The 26,295-nt window shown below is 42.0% G+C and overlaps 1 long non-coding RNA gene across 1 annotated transcript; it reads left to right on the top strand.

Moving 5' to 3' along the window:
• The first annotated feature begins 328 nt into the window (after window positions 1–328).
• Window positions 329–22,553, top strand: LOC102123708 (uncharacterized). Its single transcript, XR_006691983.2, has 4 exons — window positions 329–436; window positions 19,242–19,361; window positions 20,113–20,189; window positions 22,167–22,553. It is a non-coding gene; the product is annotated as an uncharacterized lncRNA (long non-coding RNA).
• Window positions 22,554–26,295: the final 3,742 nt, after the last annotated feature.

Below are 26,295 nucleotides of genomic sequence, written 5' to 3'. Positions count from 1 at the left end.
GAAGTCAGATAAAAGTAGGCTTCTTAATTTTACTGTGAGGTCTTCCAGAAGAAAGGTTCCTTTAGATCAAATTAAAAAAAAAAAAAAAAAAAAGAAGAAGAAGAAGAAGAAGAAGAGGAGGGAGGGGACAAATGCTGGGAGTGGGGATGGAGCGGAGGATCCAGGGAGATGCGGAGAAACTTCAGCGCGGCAGGTGCTTTTGTTTCCCGTTACCTGCTGCGTCTAGTCCCGTCCAGGGCACACAGTGGGCGCTTAGTAACTGTAGAAAGAAATCGAACGAAATCGGAAGTGGGAGAGGCAGAGGCCACAATCAAGACACGGAATAGACAGTCAGTCGAGGCAGCAGAGAGGGTGCCACGCGGCCAGCGGAGGCGCAGGGCAACTGCGGAGGGATCTTGCCACGGGGCGGAGGGACCGCGCTCCCCACCAGCGCGGCGTGAGGGCGCCAGGCCAGGGAGCGCCTGCTGCGAGCAGCGGGGCGGGGAGGGGGGGCGCGGAGGGCGAGGAGGGGGGGCGCGGGGGGCGGGGAGAGGGGCGCGGGGGGCGGGGGGGGCGCAGGCGGGGTGGGGAACTGACCTGCCCCGGGTGGCAGCGGTTTTTCCCGGGCGGGGCTGCGGCTGCAGGAGAGGCGGGCGTGCCGGCGGAGGGTCAGGGCCTCGACGCCGGGACTTTCCTGGGGTGGGGGTGGAAGCACGTAGGAACCCTGACCTTTCCAACTTCCCAGGTCAGACTTGGGCCGGGACCACACTGCGCAGACTTTGATGTACGGACCCAACCCAGTGCTAGTCCGCCGTCGCGGGGACCTGTCCTCTCGCCTGACCTATTAAGTCCGTCCCTGCCTGCAAGGCTCCAACAAAGTCCCTTCTTTCCCCCAGAGCAGCAGTTCTCAAACTTGAGTCCATCAGCATCACCCAGAGGCTTTATGCAAACACGTTTCTGGCTCCCTCCACGGTTTCTGATTCTGTGGGTTTAGGGTGGTGATGCTGATTCCTTTGGTCCAAGGACCATCCCTGGAGAGCCACTGCCCTTTAGGTAAAGATTTTCCCCTCATTTTCCTTCTGAACTCGGTCAGCACCTTGTTCAGCCTCCCACTGAGCCTGGAACCCTTGACAGCTGGGGAAACAGGTGGGTTGCTGCTAAGCCGGGAAGGCACCTGGGAATCCCAACTTCCAATCCAGGGCGTTTTCTTCTGCATTCACTGCTGCTTTTACTCTCTTGGGACCCTATGTGTGGGATCCAGAACAGGGCAGAACCCTGAGTAGTAAAAGCTGAACGGGAAGCAAGGTTAGTTAAATCCAACTGCAGGAGAGGAAAAAGGAGTCATTTTCTTCAGGAGAGGAGAGGGTACACAGAGGATGCCTGTCCATTGACCAAACCTGCCCTGAGCATCACCATTGACACTTTCATTCATTCAAAAAACAAAGTTAATTGAGCAGGTGCTGTATGCCAGGCACTGTCTTGGTGTGGGGGATAATGAAGGAAATAAAACCGAGATCCCTGTCTTTGGAGAACATACTTTTTAATAGAGAGATTAACAGTAAACATAATAAAAGAGTAAATTATTGAATATGTTAGAAGGTAATAAAAGTTATAAAAAGAAAAACAAGAGTAGGGTAAAGGAGTGCAATTGGAGTTGCAATTCTAAATAAGATGGTCAGGGTGGGCCTTATTGATGAGGTGAGTTAAGATAGTAAGCCATGCGATAGCTAGGGGAAGAGTGTTTCCAACAGGTGGAACAGCCAGCACGAAGGTCCTGAGTCAGGAGCATGCCTGGGGTGTTGGAGGCTCAGCAAAGGGGCCGTTGTAACCGGAGTAGGGGTAGGGATGGGGAAGAAGCTGAATACACGAGGCCAGAGAGGTAAAGGGGCAGGCAGGAAGATGTTAGAGGGCTGGCCCAGCCATTGTTAAAGACTTGACTTTTACCCTGAGATATTCCTGCAATTTTATTTACTGTTTTGCCCTAATGATTCTTGCCTCATTCATCTACAAAATCTGCCTCAAAAACAGCCGTTAACTATCCCCTGGCTCACAGCTGGAGATGGTTTTGAGAATGATACTATTTTCAGAAGTCAGTGGGCCCCAACCTCTCAGATTTGGGGCTTGCAAAGGTTGCAATGACCCTTTCTGACCTGCAGATTAGAAAGTTGGTAATTTACATTTGCTTTCAACAGTTTTTTTTCTCTTCTTTCATCATTCTCCGTGATCCTAAGTTCTTGTTCCCCTGACATATCTGCTCCCTGAGGCTTCCCAGATTGCTAGAGCAGCACTGTCCAATCAAAATATGATGTGAGGCACATATTTAATTTTAAATTTTCTAGAGGCCACATTAAAAAAAGTAAAAAGAAACAGGTAAATTTAATATTAATGGCATATTTGATTTAACCCGGTATACCCAAAATATAATCTCAACATGTAATCAACATAAAAAATTAACACACTATCATACATATTTTCTTCTATACTGTCTTGAAGCCTAGTGTGTATTTTACATTTATAGCACACCTCAGTACAGACTAGCCACATTTCAAATGCGCCATAGCCTCATGTAGCTAAGGATTACCTGGCCAGCACAGTCCTAGACTACTCATGCTCCTTCCCAACTCCCTCTCCTTAACATAATTTCCCTTTCCAGACTGAGCTGACACTTCATTCAAGAAGTCTTCCTTGATTTCTCTACTTCCTTCATATGCCTATGAGAATGAAATGAGTTAATATATGTAGATTGCCTCGGATAGGTACTGGCACATAGTAAACAATGGAAGTGTAGCTATCATTATAATACCACTTTCTACGGTTGTAATACACGGATCAGTTGTGTAACTATTACTTCACATTTTTCTCTCCCTGTTATACTCAATAGTCCACAAGAAGAGAGGACCCTGCCTGCCTGTCTTTTTCGTTGCTCTTTTCTTGGGACCTGGGTCTGGCACAAACAGAGGAATATTCAATATAAACGTATTGAATGAATGAATGAATGAATATAAGGAAGTATGCTTGGGGTTAAGCTTAAGCATTCTAATTCTAATGTTGCAATGGATTAAAATCATAATCCTGGATGACAATGGTATCAGATTCCATGTTTATAGAGATTCAGACTAGATCCTAAAGAGAAATGAAATCTGGTCTCAAAAATGGAAAGAAAAAAAAAAGACAAAAACAGGATGGTGTGGCAGAAAGGGCACAGACTTTGAATTCAGACACACCTGGGTCTGAAGATCTGCCACCTCACATACTATTTGTATGGCTTTGGAGATGTTACTTTACTTCTCCAAGTCTCAGTTTTCCCATCTGTAAAATGGGATCTGAGCATCTCTTTGCATTAGGTACCTACATGTACAGTAAGTTTGTAAGTCGCAACAACACAGGCCCTAATCTTGGCTCAGCCACACTCAGTGAGGCTACTTAAGCTTTCTGTACCTCAGTATCTACTCTATGTGTGTGTGTGTGTGTGTGTGTGTGTATGTGTGTGTGTGTTCTTTTAGTAGTTAATGAGATATGATACTATACATGTAAAGGCTTGATACATGATAGATGGCCATATTTTCTTTAATTTTCATTCAACAGCATGTGATCTTTCTTTTTTTCATGCCACCTTTCCCCCATCAAACAAGGAAGGAAAGTTCAAGCAGTTTACTATCTGGGAAGATTGAGCCATCCTGCCTAGTACATGGTGTGTATCAGACTTAAGAAAAGGACAAGAATTAAGCTATTAAAAAAATTTCTCCAACTAGCAATTAAAAGACAATGGGAAAACTGCTTCTATGTTTAAAAGAAAATAATTTGAACTGTTAATTTTATTGCCACAGATCTACTATTTTATTTATTTATTTATTTTTAATTTTTTATTATTATTATACTTTAAGTTCTAGGGTACATAGGCACAACATACAGGTTTGTTACATATGTATACATGTGCCATGTTGGTGTCCTGTACCCATTAACTCATCATTTACATGAGGTATATCTCCTAATGCTATTCCTCCCCACTGTCCTCTCCCCACAATAGGCCCCGGTGTGTGATGTTCCCCTTCCCGTGTCCAAGTGATTTCATTGTTTAATTCCCACCTACGAATGAGAACATGCGGTGTTTGGTTTTCTGTTCTTGCGATAGTTTACTGGGAATGATGGTTTCCAGCTGCATCCATGTCCCTACAAAGGACACAAACTCATCCCTTTTTATGGCTGCATAGTATTCCATGGTGTATATGTGTCACATTTTCTTAATCCAGTCTGTCACTGATGGACATTCGGGTTGATTCCAAGTCTTTGCTATTGTGAATAGTGCTGTAATAAACATACGTGTGCTTGTGTCTTTATAGCAGCATGATTTATAATCCTTTGGGTATATCCCCAGTAATTGGATGGCTGGGTCAAATGGTATTTCTAGTTCTAGATCCTTCAGGAATCGCCACACTGTTTTCCACAATGGTTGAACTAGTTTACAGTCCCACCAACAGTGTAAAAGTGTCCCTATTTCTCCACATCCTCTCCAGCACCTGTTGTTTTCTGATTTTTTAATGATTGCCATTCTAACTGGTGTGAGATGGTATCTCATTGTGGTTTTGATTTGCATTTCTCTGATGGCAAGTAATGATGAGCATTTTTTCATGTGTCTGTTGGCTGTATGAATGTCTTCTTTTGAGAAGCGTCTACTCATATCCTTTGCCCACTTTTTGATGGGGTTGTTTGTTTTTTTCTTGTAAATTTGTTTGAGTTCTTTGTAGGTTCTGGATATTAGCCCTTTGTCAGATGAGTAGATTGCAAAAATTTTCTCCCATTCTGTAGGTTGCCTGTTCACTCTGATGGTAGTTTCTTTTGCTGGGCAAGAGCTCTTTAGTTTAATTAGATCCCATTTGTCAATTTTGGCTTTTGTTGCTGTTGCTTTTGGCGTTTTAGACATGAAGTCCTTGCCCATGCCTATGTCCTGAATGGTATTACCTAGGTTTTCTTCTAGGATTTTTATGGTTTTAGGTCTAACATTTAAGTCTCTAATTCATCTTGAATTAATTTTCATATAAGGAGTAAGGAAAGGATCCAGTTTCAGCTTTCTACTTATGGCTAGCCAATTTTCCCAGCACCATTTATAAAATAGGGAATCCTTTCCCCATTTCTTGTTTTTGTCAGGTTTGTCAAAGATCAGATGGCTGTAGATGTATGGCATTATTTCTGAGGGCTTTGTTCTGTTCCATTGGTCTATATCTCTGTTTTGGTACCAGTACCATGCTGTTTTGGTTACTGTAGTATAGTTTGAAGTCAGGTAGCCTGATGCCTCCAGCTTTGTTCTTTTGGCTTAGGATTGTCTTGGCAATACAGGCTCTTTTTTGGTTCCATATGTACTTTAAAGCAGTTTTTTCCAATTCTGTGAAGAAAGTCATTGGTAGCTTAACGGGGATGGCATTGAATCTATAAATTACATTGGGCAGTATGGCCATTTTCACAATATTGATTCTTCCTCTCCATGAGCATGGTATGTTCTTCCATTTGTTTGTGTCCTCTTTTATTTCACTGAGCAGTGGTATGTAGTTATCCTTGAAGAGGTCCTTTACATCCCTTGTAAGTTGGATTCCTAGGTATTTCATTCTCTTTGAAGTGATTGTGAATAGGAGTTCATTCATGATTTGGCTCTCTGTCTGTTACTGGTGTATAAGAATGCTTGTGATTTTTGCACATTGATTTTGTATCCTGAGACTTTGCTGAAGTTGCTTATCAACTTAAGTAGATTTTGGGCTGAGACACTGGGGTTTTCTAAATATACAATCATGTCATCTGCAAACAGGGACAATTTGACTTCTTCTTTCCTAACTGAATACCCTTGATTTCTTTCTCTTGCCTGATTGCCCTAGCCAGAACTTCCAACACTACTTTCAATAGGAGTGGTGAAAGAGGGCATCCCTGTCTTGTGCCAGTTTTCAAAGGGAATGCTTCCAGTTTTTGCCCATTCAGTATGATATTGGCTGTGGGTTTGTCATAAATAGCTCTTATGATTTTGAGATACATTCCATCAATACCGAATTTATTGAGCGTTTTTAGCATGAAGGGCTGTTGAATTTTGTCAAAGGCCTTTCCTTTGACAATGATATCTCAATGATATCTATTGAGATAATCATGTGGTTTTTGTCTTTGGTTCTGTTTATATGCTGGATTGTGTTTATTGATTTGCATATGTTGAGCCAGCCTTGCATCCCAGGGATGAAGCCCACTTGATCATGGTGGATAAGCTTTTTGATGTGCTGCTGGATTCGGGTTGCCAGTATTTCCTTGAGGATTTTTGCATCGATGTTCATCAGGGATATTGGTCTAAAATTCTATTTTTTTTTTTTTTTTGTCTCTGCCGGGCTTTGGGATCAGGATGATGTTGGCCTCATACAATAAGTTAGGGAGGATTCCTTCTTTTTCCATTGATTGGAATAGTTTCAGAAGGAATGGTACCAGCTCCTCCTTGTACCTCTGGTAGAATTCGGCTGTGAATCCATCTGGTCCTGGTCTTTTTTTGGTTGGTAGGCTATTAATTATTGCCTCAATTTCAGAGCCTACTATTGGTCTATTCAGGGATTCAACTTCTTTCTGGTTTAGTCTTGGGAGAGTGTAAGTGTCCAGGAAATTATCCATTTCTTCTAGGTTTTCTAGTTTATTTGCGTAGAGGTGTTTATAGAATTCTCTGATGGTAGCTTGTATTTCTGTGGGGTCAGTGGTGATATCCCCTTTATCATTTTTTATTGCGTCTACTTGATTCTTCTCTCTTTTCTTCTTTATTAGTCTTGCTAGCAGTCTATCAATTTTGTTGATCTTTTCAAAAAACCAGCTCCTGGATTCATTGATTTTTTGAAGGGCTTTTTTGTGTCTCTATCTCCTTCAGTTCTGCTCTGATCTTAGTTATTTCTTGCCTTCTGCTAGCTTTTGAATGTGTTTGCTCTTGCTTCTCTAGTTCTTTTAATTGTGATGTTAGGGTGTCAATTTTAGATCTTTCTTGCTTTCTCTTTTGGGCATTTAGTGCTATAAATTCCCCTCTACACACTGCTTTAAATGTGTCCCAGAGATTCTGGTATGTTGTATCTTTGTTCTCATTGGTTTCAAAGAACATCTTTATTTCTGCCTTCATTTCATTATGTACCCAGTAGTCATTCAGGAGCAGGTTGTTCAGTTTCCACGTAGTTGAGCGGTTTTGATTGAGTTTCTTAGTCTTGAGTTCTAGTTTGATTGCACTGTGGTCTGAGAGACAGTTTGTTATAATTTCTGTTTTTTACATTTGCTGAGGAGTGCTTTACTTCCAACTATGTGGTCAATCTTGGAATAAGTGTGATGTGGTGCTGAGAAGAATGTATATTCTGTTGATTTGGGGTGGAGAGTTCTGTAGATATCTATTAGGTCCACTTGGGGCATAGTTCAGTTCAATTCCTGGATATCCTTGTTAACTTTCTGTCTCGTTGATCTATCTAATGTTTACAGTGGGGTGTTGAAGTCTCCCATTATTATTGTATGGGAGTCTAAGTCTCTTTGTAAGTCTTAGGACTTGCTTTATGAATCTGGGTGCTCCTGTATTGGGTGCATATATATTTAGGATAGTTAGCTCTTCCTGATGACTTGATCCCTTTACCATTACGTAATGGCCTTCTTTGTCTCTTTTGATCTTTGATGGTCTAAAGTCTGTTTTATCAGAGACTAGGATTGGAAACCCTGCCTTTTTTTGGGCTTCCCTTTGTGGGTTACCTGACCTTTCTCTCTGGCTGCCCTTAACATTTTTTCCTTCATTTCAGCTTTGGTGAATCTGACAATTATGTGTCTTGGAGTTGCTCTTCTCGAGGAGTATCTTTGTGGTGTTCTCTGTATTTCCTGAATTTGAATGTTGGCCTGCCTTACTAGGTTGGAGAAGTTCTCCTGGATGATATCCTGCAGAGTGTTTTCCATTTGCTTGGTAGATCTTCCTCCATCCCTTTATTTTGAGCCTATGTGTGTCTCTGCATGTGAGATGGGTCTCTTGAATACAGCAAACTGATGGGTCTTGACTCTATCCAATTTGGCAGTCTGTGTCTTTTAATTGGACCATTTAGTCCATTTACATTTAAGGTTAATATTTTTATGTGTGAACTTGATCCTGTCATTATGATATTAGCTTGTTATTTTGCTCGTTAGTTGATACAGTTTCTTCCTAGCATCGATGGACTTTACATTTTGGCATGTTTTTGCAATGGCTGGTACCGGTTGTTCCTTTCCATGTTTAGTGCTTCCTTCCGGATCTCTTGTAGGGCAGGCCTGGTGGTGACAAAATCTCTAAGCATTTGCTTGTCTGTAAAGGATTTTATTTCTCCTTCACTTATGAAACTTAGTTTGGCTGGATATGAAATTCTGGGTTGAAAATTCTTTTCTTTAAGAATGTTGAATATTGGCCTCCACTCTCTTCTGGCTTGGAGAGTTTCTGCCGAGAGATCTGCTGTTAGTCTGATGGCTTCCCTTTGTGGGTTACCTGACCTTTCTCTCTGGCTGCCCTTAATATTTTTTCCTTCATTTCAGCTTTGGTGAATCTGACAATTATGTGTCTTGGAGTTGCTCTTCTCGAGGAGTATCTTTGTGGTGTTCTCTGTATTTCCTGAATTTGAATGTTGGCCTGCCTTACTAGGTTGGAGAAGTTCTCCTGGATGATATCCTGCAGAGTGTTTCCCAACTTGGTTGTATTTTCCCTGTCACTTTCAGGCACACCAATCAGACATAGATTTGGTCTTTTCACATAATCCCATATTTCTTGGAGGCTTTGTTCATTTCTTTTTACTCTTTTTTCTCTACATTTCTCTTCTCATTTCATTTCATTCATTTGAACTTCAATCATTGATACTCTTTCTTCCAGTTGATCGAGTCAGTTACTGAAGCTTGTGCATTTGTCACGTAGTTCTCGTGTCATGGTTTTCATATCTATCAGTTCTTTTAAGGTCTTCTCTGCATTTATTATTCTAGTTATCTATTCATCCATTCTTTTTTCAAGGTTTTTAGTTTCTTTGCGCTGGTTATGTAGTTTCTCCTTTAGCTCTGAGAAGTTTGATCAACTGAAGCCTTCTTCTCTCAACTCGCCAAAGTCATTCTCTGTACAGCTTTGTTCTGTTGCTGGCAATGAGCTGCGTTCCTTTACAGGGGGAGATGTGCTCTGATTTTTTTAATTTCCAGCTTTTCTGCACTGTTTTATCCCCATCTTTGTGGTTTTATCTCCGTTTGGTCTTTGATGATGGTGACGTACTGATGGGGTTTTGGTGTGGGTGTCCTTTCTGTTTGTTAGTTTTCCTTCTAACAGTCAGGACCCTCAGCTGTAGGTCTGTTGGAGTTTGCTTGTGGTCTACTCCAGACCCTGTTTCCTGGGTATCAGCAGTGGAGGCTACCGAAGATAGAATATTGCCGAACAGCGAGTGTTGCTGTCTGATTCTTGCTCTGGAAGCTTCGTCTTAGGGTGTACCCAGCCGTGTGAGGTGTGATGTGTCGGTCTGCACCTAGTGGGGAATGTCTCCCAGTTAGGCTACTCAGGGGTCAGGGACCCACTTGAGCAGGCAGTCTGTGCATTCTCAGATCTCAGCCTCCGTGCTGGGAGAACCACTGCTCTCTTCAAAGCTGTCACAGAGGGATTTTTACATGTGCAGAGGTTTCTGCTGCTTTTTGTTTAGCTATGCCCTGTCCCCAGAGGTGGAGTCTACAGAGGCAAGCAGGCCTCCTTCAGCTGCGGTGGGCTCCACCCAATTCGAGCTTCCTGGAGGCTTTGTTTATCTACTTAAGCCTCAGCAATGGCGGGCGCCCCTCCTCCAGCCTCACTGCCGCCTTGCAGTTAGATCTCCGACTGCTGTGCTAGCAATGAGGGAGGCTCCATGGATGTGGGACCCTCTGGGCCAGGTATGGGATATAATCTCCTGGTGTGCCATTTGCCAAGACCCTTGGTAAAGCTCAGTATCAGGGTGGGAGTTACCTGATTATCCAGGTGTTGTGTGTCTCAATTTCTCTTGTCTGGGAAAAGGAATTCCCTTCCCCCTTGCACTTCCCAGGTGAGGCGATTCCTTGCCCTGCTTCAGCTTTCGCTGATCGGGCTGCACCCATGGACTGGCATCAACTGTCCGACACACCCCAGTGAGATGAACCTGGTACCTCAGTTGAAAATGCAGAAATCACCCGTCTTCTGTGTCGCTCACGCTGGGAGCTGGAGGCTGGAGCTGTTCCTATTTGGCCATCTTGGGTGCCACCCACAGATCTACTTTTGACCATATATTAAGGATCCCCCGCCACCTTCCACCGCCAGTGGAACTGGGGAATAAAACAACAAAGATTAAAGAGGTATTGGAGAAAAGAGTGGAAACAACTCAAGACAGAAATGAAGGGGAGTCTCATGAAATCATCTGTGTTGCAAATCTAGAGTGGTATGATGTACTGCAGTAGAGTAACTGGATGGATAGAATTCACCTAGAAGGAGATATTCAGGGAAAAACAAAACAAACAAAAAATGCTCAAACTATTACACTAGGCTATACACACACACACACACACACACACACACACACACACACACACACATATATTTTCTTTTTCTCTTCCTATTTTCCTTTTCCATGTTATGTGTTTCAAATTTACAAATAAAAATGTAAATATTTAAAAAAAAGGCCCTTGGGGAAAACTGTAAAACTTGTCACTTTAGTCTCCACACCCTTGCAGCCTTCTTCAGCCTTCCAGAAAGCCCTTTCTTGTGCCATGTTGGTTCCTGGAATTTTCTTCTCTCTCTAGTTCTCATAGATGAAGTAGTTCCCAACCACACTCTATGAATTCTGCTGTTTGTTGAAGAGGAATGCCAGACACCTAAAAAGGGTTGGCACTTGCAACTCGGCATTCTCAAAGCTCTCTATAGAGCTAAAAGTGCTCTGCTACAGGGCTTTTTCCATTGCATCCTTATTGTCCATTAATGTATGTTCCCCACTAGACCCCTGAATGTTATGGGCAGGTATAGCGCATGTCTCTCTCTGGATCTGAGCCCTTAGCAATCAGCTGGACACACAGTAGGTGCAGGCTAAACCTGTGCTAAATGCATATGTGAATGCATGATGCATAAGTGACTGTGATTGCTTCCCTATCGAAATGCACAGAAGACTGACAGATGTGTGCGGTGAGAACTAGAATGGGAGGAGGTTGGTTGCTTGTTTTAAAATGAAACTGAACAGGCTGAGAAGCTTACTCACACATCTGCTTCCCTTCAGTGTCCTCTGGGGAGGAAGGGGAGGGAGAGGGGGAGTTGGGAGCCTAGGAGGGCTGACAAGGTGCCCTCTTCAGCACTGAGTCAGCAACACCCGGCCCTGTGGACACAGGAAGATCCTGATTTCAGGGGCTGAGTCACATGAATAACTGGAATAGTTGTTTAGATCATAATGAATTCCCAGAACCTTTCCAAGCCAACCAGCAGGCACAGGCTCTCTCCCTACCCTCAGCACTTTCCAGCTTTGTGACTTAGCAGAAAGAAAGAGGCCGAGCCTTGGTCCTGGGGGAGGACAGGCTGCAAGGGAGTAGGCCACAGGGTTCCTCACCACTTCCATTGCCAAGCACTGCATGTTGTTTCTGGACCTTTTTGTGTTTCAAGGAAGATGTTGAAAGAGACTGGCATTTCAGGGATGAATCCTGCACAGACTGCACAGCTGTTGTGCTGCCGGGCAAATGTATGGGCCAGGGCCCTGGCACCTCAGAGTGAGTGGTTAGGGTGTCAGTGATACTAAATGCCCTGGGAGTCCAGGCAAGTATCCTCTGTGAAATGTCATTAGAGTTCTGTGTACCTTGGATGAAACAAGATATCTAAACTCTAGCCCTAGAAGAAACTGTATGGGAGAGGGGGACGGCTAGCCCCCGAGGGGTTGGGGAATGATGCATGAGTCTACAGGTTGCATCTTCTAAGCTGCAAGTCAAGAGCTCAGCATCTCCCAGAAATGCCTGTTCTGAGCTCCACAGAAGTCCTACATGAGTGCCTTGTCCAAAATATCGGCTCAGTTCAAAGTTTATGTCTCAGTGTTTCCTTCCTGAGAGTATCCAAAGAAGATCTCAGCCTTCTATGATTTTGTTCTCCCCTCCTTGACATCACATCCACTGTGGATGTCTCACCCAGGCCAGTGAACAGACCCTATTGCCACATTATTCATGTTTATGCTTGCTCTAGGGCAATGGTTATCAAGCTTGAGCACACATCAGAATCATTTGGAAGACTTATTAACGCAGATTTCTGGGTCCCACTCCCAGAGTTTCTGATTTAGTAGGTCTGGGATAGGTACTACATTCCTGATAGTACCCAGGAGATGCTGATGCTGCTGGCTCCAGGATCACACTTTGAGAACCACTGCTCTAAAGCAATGTTCACAATTATTTTTAGATCAAAGACCCATTGGAGAATCTGTTGAAAAGCTTTTCTACCACTTCCCAGTGAACAATACACAAATGCTAAAAAAATCATTAAAATTTCTTTACAATTTCAGAGTTCACTAGATTTGCAAAAATTCATCCATGAACTTCTGGGTTAAAAATAAAAACTCCTGATTCTGGTCCAAACCAGAATTAATAAGTGGGATGAAGATTCATAAGGTACAGGAAAGCAGATTTTATCCCTGACAGTAGAGGAACTGATTGAGCAAAGTAAGCATTTGTTTGGTAAAACTAGACTACCTGGTTTCAAATCCTGGCTCTGCCATTTGCCAGCTGTGCAGAAGTTTTTGCATATGTAGACTTGGATTGACAATAGAACCTACTTAGTTCATACATGCAAAGTGCATAGAATAGAGCCTGGTGCATAGTATAAAAGCAATAATTGTTCCCAATTTCTTTAGCTTGATAGACTCCTATTGAGTCAACTTGCTGATATATTCCAGGACTTCTCTACGTCATCCCAACATCCATAGATCTAGTTTAGGTACTCTGTCTAGTCTACTATATGGCAATATCCTCCCAATTGTTCCCTTTATTCTGATTTCTCCCCTTCTCAGTGCGTCCTCCAGACAGGTTCCAGAGTGACCCTTCTAAAACCTGTCTGCTATAGTTTGGATGTCTGTCCCCAGAAACCTGTTAAAATATGATCCTCAATGTTGGAGGTCAATGTTGGAGCTGGGGCCTAATGTTAGGTGTTTGGGTCAGGGAGGTGGATAGCTCATGAATAAATTAATGCCCTCCAACATGGAGAGAGGTGAATGAGTTTTGCTCTGTTACTACTGCTCTGAATTGGTTGTTTAAAAGCATTTGCTCTCTGCCCTCTTGCTGTCTCTGCCTTCCACTCTTGCAATTTGATCTCTGCACATGTAGGCTCCTCCTTGCCTTTCACCATGAATAGAAGCAGCCTGAGGCTTTCACCAGGTGTCCAGTCTTCCAGCCAGCAGAATCATAAACCAAATAAACCTTTTTTGTTTGTTTTTAAGAAATTTCCCAGTCTCAGGTACTTCTTTATAGCAACACAAATGGACTAAAACAGCATCTCATTTTGTTGTCCTTCTGCATGAATCCTTCCAAAGGTCCCCGATCAATTAGGAGAAAGTCTGGGCTCTTGAGCAAGTTATATGAGGCCTGCCTGGACTGGGCCCTGCCCCCACTCAAATTGCTTTGTTCACTGTGATCCTTTTTCTCCCTTCTGTTTCTTGTCTGGAAGTGCAGGATGGTTCTAGGTGCACTATGCTTGCCTTCTGTAACACATAAGTTTACTCTGCCATAAATATCCTTTAGCCCTCTTTAAGGCAGACTTCTACAGGATATTATTCAAGGCCCAAGCTGAGTGTTTTCTCTGCACTTTCTTTGAGTCTCCAGATAGAACTGGTCTGTCTCTTCTTTGTGACCTACCATGCCTTTCATAGTGTGCATAAGTCTGTGACAGACACTGTTAGATATTCCCCCAATATCCGCCCTCATCTTCTATACTATAAGTCCATTTTCCAGACTTCCTTGCAGATAAGGTGCTGGATGCAAATTAAGTTCCACCAACAGATACACACATACAGGATATGAAGCAAAGCAAAGTTTCTTGCTGCTTCAGACATTTTCTATTGGTGAACAGAGTTGTGGAGACATGAATTTTTTTCTGCATCATATTCTAGTAACAAATCAACAGTTTTACAATCGTCAAGAGTTTTAATAGCAGCAATAACAGCTTCCTATGCTGGATTTCTGATTCTTAGAATGCAAGTATGTGGTATGTTACAGGTTCAAGAATCTAAAACTCAGTAGTTCAACAGTTTTGGGTGACTACATTCTCCCTTCCTGATGGGGTACACGTAGTAGCTGTCTCTGGAAGTCCTTGCTAGAGCCTATAGTCCATACTTCCAGCCCTTGGGATGATTTTATAAACATCTAATTCCCCTATTAAAATCCTTTCTGCTTGAAATACCTAGAATAGCTCCCATTTCTTGAATTGAACACTGCATGATAGTACTTATTTCCCTCACCCTACTGGGAACTAGTAGGAGGCTGAGACTGCGACTAATTTATCTTGGTATTCTTAGTATTCAAAATTGTCAAAAGAGGCTTCTGGGAAATAAAGCCTTTATTCAAAATTGTCAAGAGAGACTTCTGGGAAATGAACCCCTTAAAGAAGTGGGCAGATCACTAACCTAAGTTGGAGAAGGGATTGTCAGTGGACTCAGGGCAGGTCATTTATCTTCATTCACCAAATGAAATTTGAGTACAGAGCTGCTTTCAGACCAACAAACCAACAAACATACACACCACCAGCAAAACAACAAGAAATAGGGATTGAAGGAATGACTGGAACCAGCAGTGTCAGGTCTGAAACAGGAAGACTCAGACCCTGCTCCTCATGGTGGGAGCATGGTAAGGAGGTGCTGTTTTCCACAAGAGTCCAGGAGAGGAGGAGAGGGAAAACTCCACTTCCCCAAGGGGTAGCTCCCACCAGTTTATAAGTCTCTTCAGAAAAACTGTGAAGAATGGAGAAAACAAGTATGGTTGGGCCTAGCACAGCCTCAGGGTCTGACGCACACATAGCTGGAGACCAGAGGGGTTGCTAAAAAGCATGCAGGAAAAAAATCCATGAGCTTTGGAAATCAGACAGACTTGTGATGAAATCCTAGATCTGTACAAATCACTTGGTTATCTGAGACAAATTCTCCAAACTCTGTAAGCCTCTATCCCTTCACTCATAAACTAAAGATTATAATCTTTTTCCAAAGGACTCTCATGAGGGTTGAAGGGGAAGATGTGTGAGACTAGGCCTAGTACAGGGAGGGCCTGGCACATTCTCAGACCTCGGCAAGTCCTCTTTCCTATCCTCATTCTCTGGATGTGCCTTAAACTCTGTCTGCTATTTTTTCTAGTCTTCCCACTTTGCTCTATAAAATATTAATTTACTGCAAGGCACAGTGGCACATGCCTGTAGTCCCAGCCACTTGGGAGGCTGAGGTGGGAGGATGACTTAAGCCTAGGAGTTCCAGGCTGCACTGAGCTATGATTGCACCACTGCACTCCAGTCTGGGTGACAGAGCAAGACTCTGTCTCAAAAAATTTTAATTTAATATTTTATTTGGTTTTTTAGTTATTTTGTCTGAAGGTAAAGCTCTGAAGTTTCTGTGAAGGGTAACTTCTCAATCCATTCATTTGTCTGAAAAGGTTTGGGGCAGGAAGTAAGATTCCCAGAAGTTTTTAAGCACTGAGAGGATGGGAGGTAGGAGGGAGCTGTTCCAGGAAGATTGCTCCTGCCAGCTGGAGAGAGAGTGCATAAGTTGTCCTCGCAGTCTCTCTGTGTTCATGTAGTCTATGCTCATCAGTGGGGCTATTAGCATTTGAGTCTAAGCCAGTCTTTCTGTGGCATCCTGCAGGACTCTGGGTTTAATGCAACTTCTCCTTCCATTGTGCCCTTTGTAACCTATGCCTTTTTATTTTTGTGAATTTCTCTGCGAAAGGAACTAGATTTCTACTTAGTGAGAGAAATAGCTGTCTCATATATCTCACTGGCCTTTTCAATACAATATTGTTGTATTTCCTCAGAGTAGAGAATGCCAAAATTCTATGGAAAAGGCCTAAGCCCCAAAACACTAGGAGGACAATGCATTTTTTTTTTCAATGAGACTATGATATTCAAGGGTCCCTTGGCACCTTCTACAAAGCCAGTTGTTGAGCTAGTCCAGGATGGGTAGGACTCAGGGAGTGAGCCCCACAGGAATTGAAGGCATGAAGAAGTAGCCCCTGGGAGGATTGTAGTGATGACACATATAAAACCTCAGTGACATCAACCACAGAGCAACGTCAAGAGATGGCCCCAATACCTGTTTGAGGGTGGAAATTAGAATGAGGAGGAACACCACCATGACAGGGCATCCATTACATGCACAGCATTGTATGGCAGGGGCTTTTGTAGCTCATGCAGACTGGGCATGAAACAGTTAAGCTGTCAAATCCTGAGCTTCTGCAGCCAGTGGGAATATTTGATGTTACTGCACAGGAAGCATATCCTAGAGTGAATAATTCCTGCACAGCAGGGGAGCCTTTTTTCAGGTTGAACCCTGTCTGGAAGCTACTCTTTTCTTGTCAGAGAGCCAGGGGCAATAGCTATCACCAAGTCTCCCAACCCTGCCCTTCCCCCACCAAGAGCACAGCAAAGGCAGCTCAGCTCCCATGGAAACTCATGGGAAAGAGTAGAGATCCAGAGAGTTACTACTAAGCTTTGTGCACAATGGAGAAAAACAAACCTTCTTGTTAGCTGTTGATGATCATCTGTATCTTAAGCCCCTGTGGACAGAGAGACTGGGAATTCTCTACCATTGTTTTAAAAAACAACACACATTTTTATATGACCATTTTTTTTGGTGGTGGTGGTGGTGATTTTTTTTTTTTCTTTTTTTCCCCTATCTGAGCAAGATATAAACAAGGAGGGACTCAGAAAGGGATGAGGGCGGTGGGAAAAAACAGGATGTCTGAAGAAGAGAAGCCTCAGATCAGAGGGTTCCTGAATTCCTGGTGAGAGACTGGTACCACAGCAGGTAGTATTGGGGTGTGGTATTATTGGAATGTGTCAGGCATGTTTATGTATAATAAGCCTCTTTCAAAAAATGTATTTAGGGCTCATGCCTGCAATCCCAGCACTTTGGGAGGCCGAGTCAGGTGAATCACTTGAGGTCAGGAGTTCAAGACCAGCCTGGACAACACAGTGAAACACTGTCTCTACTAGAAATACAAAAATTAGCCAGGCATGCTAATTTTTAATTAATTAATTTGAATAGGTGGCACACCTGTAGTCCCAGCTACTGGGGAGGCTGAGGCAGGAGAATCACTTGAACCTGGGAGGCAGAGGTCACTGCCAAGATCATGCCATTACCCTCCAACCTGGGTGACGAGAACAAAACTCCATCTCAAAAAAAGAATAAAGAAAAGAAAGAAATAAAAAGTATATATATTGTATGTACAAAAGGGAAGAAGAGAGAAAATAGGAAATGATAAGCAAGACACCACTCCAGATATTTTACATGACTATCTGGCATTGAAGGGATTCTAATCGTTCTTACATTTGTTAAAGAAGAGTGTTTCAGTTATTTTTTATAGAAATACTAGGAGATAGGTTCACTAGGTCCACTTTACAGACAAGTTACCTTAAAGCTCAGGAACATTAACTGAGGTGCCCTAGGTGACATAATTTATCAAGTAGCGGAGCTTGAATTCATATCCAGATATACCTGATCATTTCCAAACTTGTGCCCTATCTACTAAACCATGTGTACCTCCTTCATATGTGTTCTAATTTGTAGAATATCCTCTTTGAGAAATTGAAGCAAATTCCAAAGGGAAGAGCTAGAACCAATAATAATAATAAAGTGAAACTACCAAATATAGATAAAAGGGACAAAATATTTGAAGAAGCAAAGAAGAAATGTAGATGGCAAACAAGCACTGAAAGGATGTCAACATCATTATTCACTAGAAAAACACCAGTTAAAATCACAATGAAATACCTCTGCATACCTGCTAAAATGGCTAACATTAGAAAGACTAATTATATCAAGTGGTGAGGATACAGAGCAACTGGAACTCTCAAACACTCCTGGTGAAAAATGTAAAAAAAAACAACCACTTTGGCAAACTATTAAGCTGTTTCTTAAAGGTTAAACATATACCTACCATGCAACCCAGACATTTCATTGCTAGACATTTATTTAAAGTACACATTTACATAAAGACTTGGACATAAATGTTCACAGCAGTTATACTTCTTCTGTGATATATACCGCCATACATAGGAGCAGTCATATAATGAAATAATAGTTACATATAAAAACAAATTATTGATCATAGATGGATCTCAAAATAATTGTGCTGAGTGAAAGAAGGCAGAAAATAAAGAATATATACTGTATGATATCAATTACATAAAATTCTCAAAAATGCAAATTGATCTATAGTGACAGAAAGGAGGTCAGTGATCACTTATGGATTGGAGTGAAAAGCGAAAGGGCTAGATTACAGTAACATGAGAAAAGTGTGGGTGGGGAGTAATGGATATGTTCCTTCTTATCTGAAGTGCAGTGATGTTTTCATGGGTGTAAACATATGTCAAAACTCATCGATTTGAACTGGCTATTGTATGTCAGTTGCACCTCAAAATATTGGTGGAAGAAGGCTGTCAAGAAGATGCGGTAGTAGGAGATAGGAGAGGAAAAATAAAGCAAAATCCTGTAAGGTAAGTTACCTAAAAGGAAATACAATATAATAGCTAAGAACCCACACCATAGACTCTCAGTTTAACTTTAAGCGAGGCATTTAATTGCCTATGTAAAATGCAGATAGTAATAGAACTTACTTCATATGATAGTTGGGACAATTAAATGACTCATGAACACAAAGCTTTAGACCAGTGCCTGGCATATGGTAAGGAATTAATACATATAGCTATTATTATTGTTGGACAAATTACTTCATTTCATCCGAAGTCAATAGTTTCCCAATAGGAGAAAACTTAAAGCCCCATCCAGCTGCCAACTCCAGAGGCCAGTGATTTTCAAGCCAAGTTGTCTGGTGAGTGCTGATTCCTCCTCTTTAACACAGCTCACTGAGACCTCTTGAAATTTTGCAGCCTACATGCTAAATAATGCACCCAATAATAACTACCCAATATATTAATTATCCAAAGGTCATGCAAATAAAGGATACGAAGACTCTCTTAATGAGGGCCAGGGGAAGCAACATGATACTGAGTCACCAGGACAGAGTATCCTCTGAATTCTGTTGAACCACTCACTCTCATTGATATCTGTTTGTTCCTTCACCAGTCATTCAGGCCACCCTGGGTTCTACCCCCCTGGGAAGACTTCCTTTGGCCAGTGTCAATCAGTGCCAAAACCAAGAGGAAAACTGAGGAGGATTTCATTATAGAAGACTATACCACCTGGGTAATTCATTTCTGTTTGGATCATGAATGTGGACTAAGGGCTGTTTTAATATTTGAAAAAACAACCACAGGTTTCTGTTTACCAACCTTGAACATTTCTTGCAGTACAACTCTTTTAAGTCCTTTGTCATCCAGGCCTATTGATTGCATGGGGAGGGCACAGAAGACACATGAAGGACTCAGTTTGCTGGCAGCCAATACCAGAAAAATTACCAAAGTTTCATTTTTGAATTTGGATCTTACTTTTTAGCATCAGTTTCTCAGTATCAAATCTGAGGACTCTGTACATCTCCCTAAATCTTAGCTTATTGGCCTCTGCCTCTGAGTTTGAAGAACAAAAGGCTGGAGTAGTGGAGCAAAGCTAATTGTGGCTGCTGTCTCCACTTCACTATTCATCTAAATGTGCATTTTCTTTTTTTTTTTTTTTTTTTTTTTTTTTTTTTGAGACGGAGTCTTGCTCTGTCGCCCAGGCTGGAGTGCAGTGGCCGGATCTCGGCTCACTGCAAGCTCCGCCCCCCGGGTTCACGCCATTCTCCTGCCTCAGCCTCCCGAGTAGCTGGGACTACAGGCGCCCGCCACGTCGCCCGGCTAGTTTTTTGTATTTTTTAGTAGAGACGGGGTTTCACCGTGTTAGCCAGGATGGTCTCGATCTCCTGACCTCGTGATCCGCCCGTCTCGGCCTCCCAAAGTGCTGGGATTACAGGCTTGAGCCACCGCGCCCGGCCCTAAATGTGCATTTTCAACTTTTCCAGACACAAGGATACAAGAGCAGAGTTGCTGAAGCCAACTTGGAGTATCAGGTCTCCCTGATTCTTCTGAATCCTCCCAGGTATCCAATATCCTAATCGATGCACTAACAAATGTTGAGGCTGTATTCTTAAGGCACTTGCTTATCTGATTCAATGGTTCAAATTGCCAACTTCAGGCAGAAACAAATTAATTCTTTAAACAAAGCTATAAACCTACCCAGCTATTCACTATCTGCTATCAAATCAGCTAAAATCAATAACTTATTAGAAGTAGGAAATATTTTCACATTTTCTACCAGGTCACCTCAAGTTCCTATTTTATGAATAATGGTCTGAGTTCATAAAATGCAGAGTTTAGCAGACAACTGATAATTCTTTAACCAACTGATTTTCTACCACCTAACAAAGATGGCAAATATTCCAACTCCATAAGGCAGCATCCTAACAACTCCCCACTCCATCCTAACTCAGCCAATTTTGCAATGGGGGGCTGTCGTGGGAACTTTCCACTTCCATTACCCATTTCGCTACTACTCAAAACTCTTTTGATGTGAAGTGACAAACACCCATCTGAAATAAGCTTAGGTAAATGGGTGACTTATTAGAAGGATATAGGACACCATATATACCTGAAGGGGGAAAGCATAAGATCTCTGAGGGCAGTGACTCCCAGCTTAGTCCATTGCTGCATGCTTGATGCCTGGAATCCAGCCTGTTCAATGTTAAATGAATGAATGACCAAACTGCAGTAAAGGCAGGGTTGCCACTTAGCCTTGATAATAGCCAAAACTAGCACTGAATGCCTCAAGAAGACAGAGGAGATGAAACTTTATAATAGATAGTTTCTGGGTTGCCTCCCCAGCCCCTCTATTCTCACAACTCCTCTGCTTCATCATACACATGATGCATGGGGATCAGCCCCAAGAAGCCAAGTTCATACTCTGTGATCCTTCTGTGATCTGCGCAGAGCTGGTTGTCATACCACTGGGCATAAGATCCAAGTTTAGCCAATCACTTCTACTCTTCTAGAAATTTTTATTGGGCTTAAGATTCAGCCTCTTCCCCGGTGGTTAAATATGTTACATATAAATATTGATGATGACAAAGTCTATTTTTCAAAGACTTTGAAAAAAAAAGTCTATTTTTTCAAATATAGAGAAGTATGAAGTACACAGAGCAGAAAACACTGGAAAGAAACAGATTGCCAAATGCATTTGAGATCTTGGTTTTAGGCCACTGCAAGGCTCAGCTAAATTCCTGTATTTGGGTTTCATGAGACACCCCTTATTCCTATTATAGTTTCCTCTCATTCTTACAAGTTAGCTTCAGTTCTTTTCTGATACTTTCAACCAACAAATACCTACCACTGATAAAAATACAAACACTGAGAACTCTGGAAGTAAGAAGATTTACCTGTTGTCTTAGGCTAAGACTATCTTAGTCTTAGCTTGACTGCCACTAGAACAAAATACTTTAGACTGGGAAATTTATAAACAACAGAAATTTATTGCTCACAGTTCTAGAGGATGGCAACTCCAAGATCAAGGTACGCGTCAGTTTGGTGTCTGGTGGGAGCCCATTTCCTGGTTCATAGATGGCACCTTCTATGTGTTGTGACATGGCAGAAGGGGTGAGGGAGCCACTTCAGGCCTTTTTTATAAGGGCACTAATCCCTTTCATGAGGGCACAGCCCTCATGACCTAATTAAGAGGCCCTACCTCTTCCTACCATCACCATAGGGGTTAGGTTTTAACATATGGATTTTGGGGGGACACAAACATTCAGGCCATAGCACCTGTTTATTAGAAAATGGACAATAAATGCCATAGTCTTTACTGCACTCTCACTCCAGAGAAGTACAGCATATTAGAAGTGGTTTTGGCTACAGATAACAGAAAGCCAACTAATAACATCTTAAGAAACAGAGAACTTTAGTTATTGAATTTAGGAGTGGGGAGGCAGAGAACTCCCAGATTTGATGCAAGCCCCAACAGAATTCCCAAGTATCCAGCCACCCTCAACTTACCGGCTTTCTATTTTTGTGCCTCTGGTCCTAGAGAGCCACCACAGATCTGGGCATTCTGATCAACATTCAGTGGCAAGCCTGGAGGGGCAATGCTTGCCTCCCATCGTATGGCAGGCCAGATATATTCCTGGCCCATCAGAAGCCTTCTTCTGGATGCAGTCTATAAGCCACTGTGATGGATGAGAAGAGCCCAGGATGGAGATGAAAGTCTGGAACCAGAATCTGAGCCCTTATTTTTCTGACTCACTCTTTTACCTTGGAAGAATCACTGAAGTTTTCTACATCTCTGTTTCCTCATATGTTTAAAAAGAAAGCACTTAACCTTGGTGGTTACGAAAAATAAATGAAATAATTTCTAGAAGAGTGCCTAGTTTAATACATTGAAATCCACCTACATTAAAACATTTCTCAAAGATGTTTAAGCCTTTTCTTCTTTCTTCCTTTCTACATCCTAGTTCAAGGCCAGTTCAATAAAATCATGGGCTTTATAGTCAGGCAGAGTTCATTTCAAGTCCTGGCTCTAACATTTATTAGCTATCTGACTCATTCAAAAATATTTACTGGGCACCTACTACGTGCCAGGCACTGTTCTGCCTGCTAATGATGCATTAAAAAAAGAAGGACATAATTCTTGCTCTTTACAGCTTAAATTCTAGTTTGTTCATTTAAAAATAAGGATAATAATCCCTTACAGTCTATTGTTGCTATAATGATTAAATAACACCATTTATGAGGAAGATTTATGAATAATAAATGCTCCCCAATAAATGCTAATTCTCCTCCCTCCTTCTCTTTTTTAAACTTTGAAGGAGGCTGGGAAAAGTATTAGGTTGGATGTTAGAAACCTGGCATTCTAACCCTAGCCCTGCCATTAACTAGCTGTGTGATCTCAGGCAAATGTCTGATCCTTTCTGGATCACAATCATTTCCTCCATAAAAGAATAATGTTGTACTAAATAATTTGTAAGAGACCATTTGTTAGGATGGGATTCTGTACTTCTCAGAATTAGTCATGAATCTTGATACGTTGTGGAAGAGTAGGTATATTAGACTGTGTTGTGATTCAAAAACAAATTTATAGCTAGCATTCATCAAGGACTTACTAGGTCCAAGCTGTCCAAATCCTTAAGGGTTTTTGCTTTAATCTCACAACAACTTCATGGGGCAGGCATTCCTAATTTCATTTTCTATGAGCAAAGTAAACCTCAGAGAAGTGAATTTGGCAAAGTCACCCAGCAAGTCAGAGGCAAAAGTGGTATTGACACCGACGTCTGACTCAAAAAGCCACTCTCTCTGCCCTCCACTGCTGTTGGATAGTTGTCAGAGCTTGTCCTAAGATCAATTGACATACTTAGTGGCTCCATAAATTAATCAGTATGTCATGTGGGCAAAGAGTGACTCCTGCATGGTTCATCCATGGGAGACATAGAACATAAGCCTGGCTCCATTCTGTTCTCCGGCTCCTATTCTTGGCTTCCCCACAGCTGCCTCTCTCTACAGCCATTTCTGTGGATGAGTCCACGTGATTGATGGGAAACCAAACATTATTGTTCAGGAATGATGTTTTTTCAAATTGGACAGCTGCTGCTTGTTTGGCTGGGAGTTTGGCAAGTGTTTAAGTATTTCACTTTGTCATGGTGGTCAGACCTAGAGAAAATAATTAGGTGGTCATGGCAACCAGCATCCCAGGCACACCACGGTGACGCCGAGGAGGAAGCATTGAATGGAGAGTCCAGACATTGACTCTGCCCTGAGTACTCTGGCCTCAGGTTCCTCAGCAGGGCTGCCCCTTTAGGTCTAAAATCTCTCAATAGGAGAATGAAATACCTAATTCTATCCTGAAAGATACAGGTCTTAAGAGACATGAAGACCAAAACTCATACTAAGCTGTTAAAGACTAAAGAGTGGGGACAGAAAAAAAAAAAAAACCTCAAGTGAAATATCTGCTCTGTGCCTGGCACTGTGCTGTGTGCTTTATACCATTGTCTCAGTTAATCCTCACAACATTCTCCTTTGGACAGAGGAAGAAACTGAGGCTCGGAGAGGTGAAATGACTTGCCTATGATCACATAGCTGGATAGTAAAGGAATTAGGATGTGAACATTGGTCTAGTTGATCCTGAAGTCTTGCTACAACACCTATACTAAGCTGCCATTAGGACCTTTCCCAGAAGCACCTGCTGCTTGAGGTATAGAAAGGGGCTGGGTGGAAGACACTGAAGTGTCCTAAAGGTGATGTCATTGTTTGATATCCCCTCCCCTACACTGCCCACCTTGGTGGGAATCTGGCTTCTGGTATAGCTCCTAAACCATTCTAGCATAGGCTATACCTTTCTTCTTCACCTCAGTTATTTCAAACCCACGTTGTCTCTACAGTATTTCTGAAGTGTCCTAGGCAGTACATTGAAATTGGGTCTGAACCCAACTCTTTCTTTCTTTGCCTTATTGGAAAGATGACAGAATCTGCCTGATGTTCTCCAATTCCTGGATTATATATCTTACCTCTGACTCAGAAGATGAATTGATTGTTACCTTATAGACCTTTGAAAATTACTGTGCCTCATGGGCAGGTTCAGAAAAGTCCCAATCATCAGGGATTTTTCTTCCTTTTCTGAATTCCTGCAATTTATTTAGAGTCTCATAAGATTACCCTTTATGGGATGAGGGCAGCTCATCTGCCACTTCATGCCCAGTAAGCTCTACAGCCCAAAACATCTGAGGTTCCCTGATACAGGAATCAGAGCACCTGCCCTTGACTCCCTTTTCCACCACTAACTCATGGTGTCACCTTTGAAAAGCCAATGGACATGTCTGAAATAAAAGTTCTGACAAACTACTGAAAATGTCTTTCAATTCTAATATTTTATAATTCAAGTGTTCCTTCTAGTAAGCAAAATTTCAAATTCTATTTGAAAATTAAGATTATTCAACCCACTCCTCACTTCAGAATGAAGAGTATCACCTCTGAGATTGATACAAATTCACGGACTTTTGCCCCAAAGTTTTGATTTTTCTACCTCACATTTTTTTTCTCTGCGTTCTGTAGAGGTAATTTATGGGTTTTTAGAGAGCTGTCTTTCTGTCTCCTGATTAACAGGATACTAGATGAAGGGCAAATAAAAATGGTGATGATGCCAGTAAAGAAAGTAAACAAGTTAAATGATACCTTTAAGGAACTGAAGACAAGGGTTGCCTGAGTCATGCTGCCCTTGCTATTACTATATTTCACTGTGTTTTGGCTGCATTGGATGACAGTGTCATAGGAAGGGCATAGCCTTAGCATCTGGCTCTGTCTCTTCAGTAGCTGCATAATCTTAGACAAGTTACCCAGCACTTCTAAGCCTCAGTATCCTTTTCTGTTAAATGTGAATACTGGTACCTTGATGGTTGTTGTGAGTATCAGGGATTAGATAGATACAATGCAAAAGCATTGAATCTTAAGAGATATGTACTGATATATTTACAGGTGACTTGACATGATGTTTGGGATTTGCTTCAAAGTAATTGATGGAGATAGTCAATTGATTTTCTTTCTGTTTTTTTTTCTTATTTGTTTTTTTGTTTTGTTTTTAATTTAACTTCTATTTTAAGTTCAGAGGTACATGTGCAGGTTTGTTACACAGAAGCGTGTGTCATGGGGGTTTGTTGTACAGATTATTTCGTCACCCAGGTATTAAGCTGAGTACTACTGGTTATTTTTCCTGATCCTCTCCCTCCTCCCATCCTCTACCGTCCGATAGGCCCTAGTGTATATTGTTCCCCTCTATGTGTCCATGTGTTCTTATCTTTAGGTCCCACTTACAAGTGAGAATATGCAGTATTTGATTTTCTGTTCCTGTGTGAATTTGCTAAGGATAATGGCCTCCAGCTTCATCCATGTTCCTGCAAAGGACATGATCTCCTTCTTTTTATGGCTGCATAGTATTCCATGGTATATATGTACTGTATTTTCTTAATCCAATCTGTCATTGATTGGCATTTAGGTTGATTCCATGTCTTTGCTATTGTGAATAGTGCTGCAATGAACATACACATGCATGTTTCTTTACAATAAAAATGTATATTCCTTGGGGTGTATACCCAGTAATGGGATTGCTGGGTCCAATGGTATTTCTGTTTTCAGGTTTTTGAGGAAGTGCTACACTGTCTTCCACAATGGTT

This window comes from Macaca fascicularis, chromosome 1, assembly GCF_037993035.2.
Source record: "Macaca fascicularis isolate 582-1 chromosome 1, T2T-MFA8v1.1".
Classification (NCBI taxonomy): Eukaryota; Metazoa; Chordata; class Mammalia; order Primates; family Cercopithecidae; genus Macaca; species Macaca fascicularis.
The sequence above is the reverse complement of the archived record's forward strand: the minus strand, read 5'-3'. Positions and strand labels throughout refer to the sequence as shown.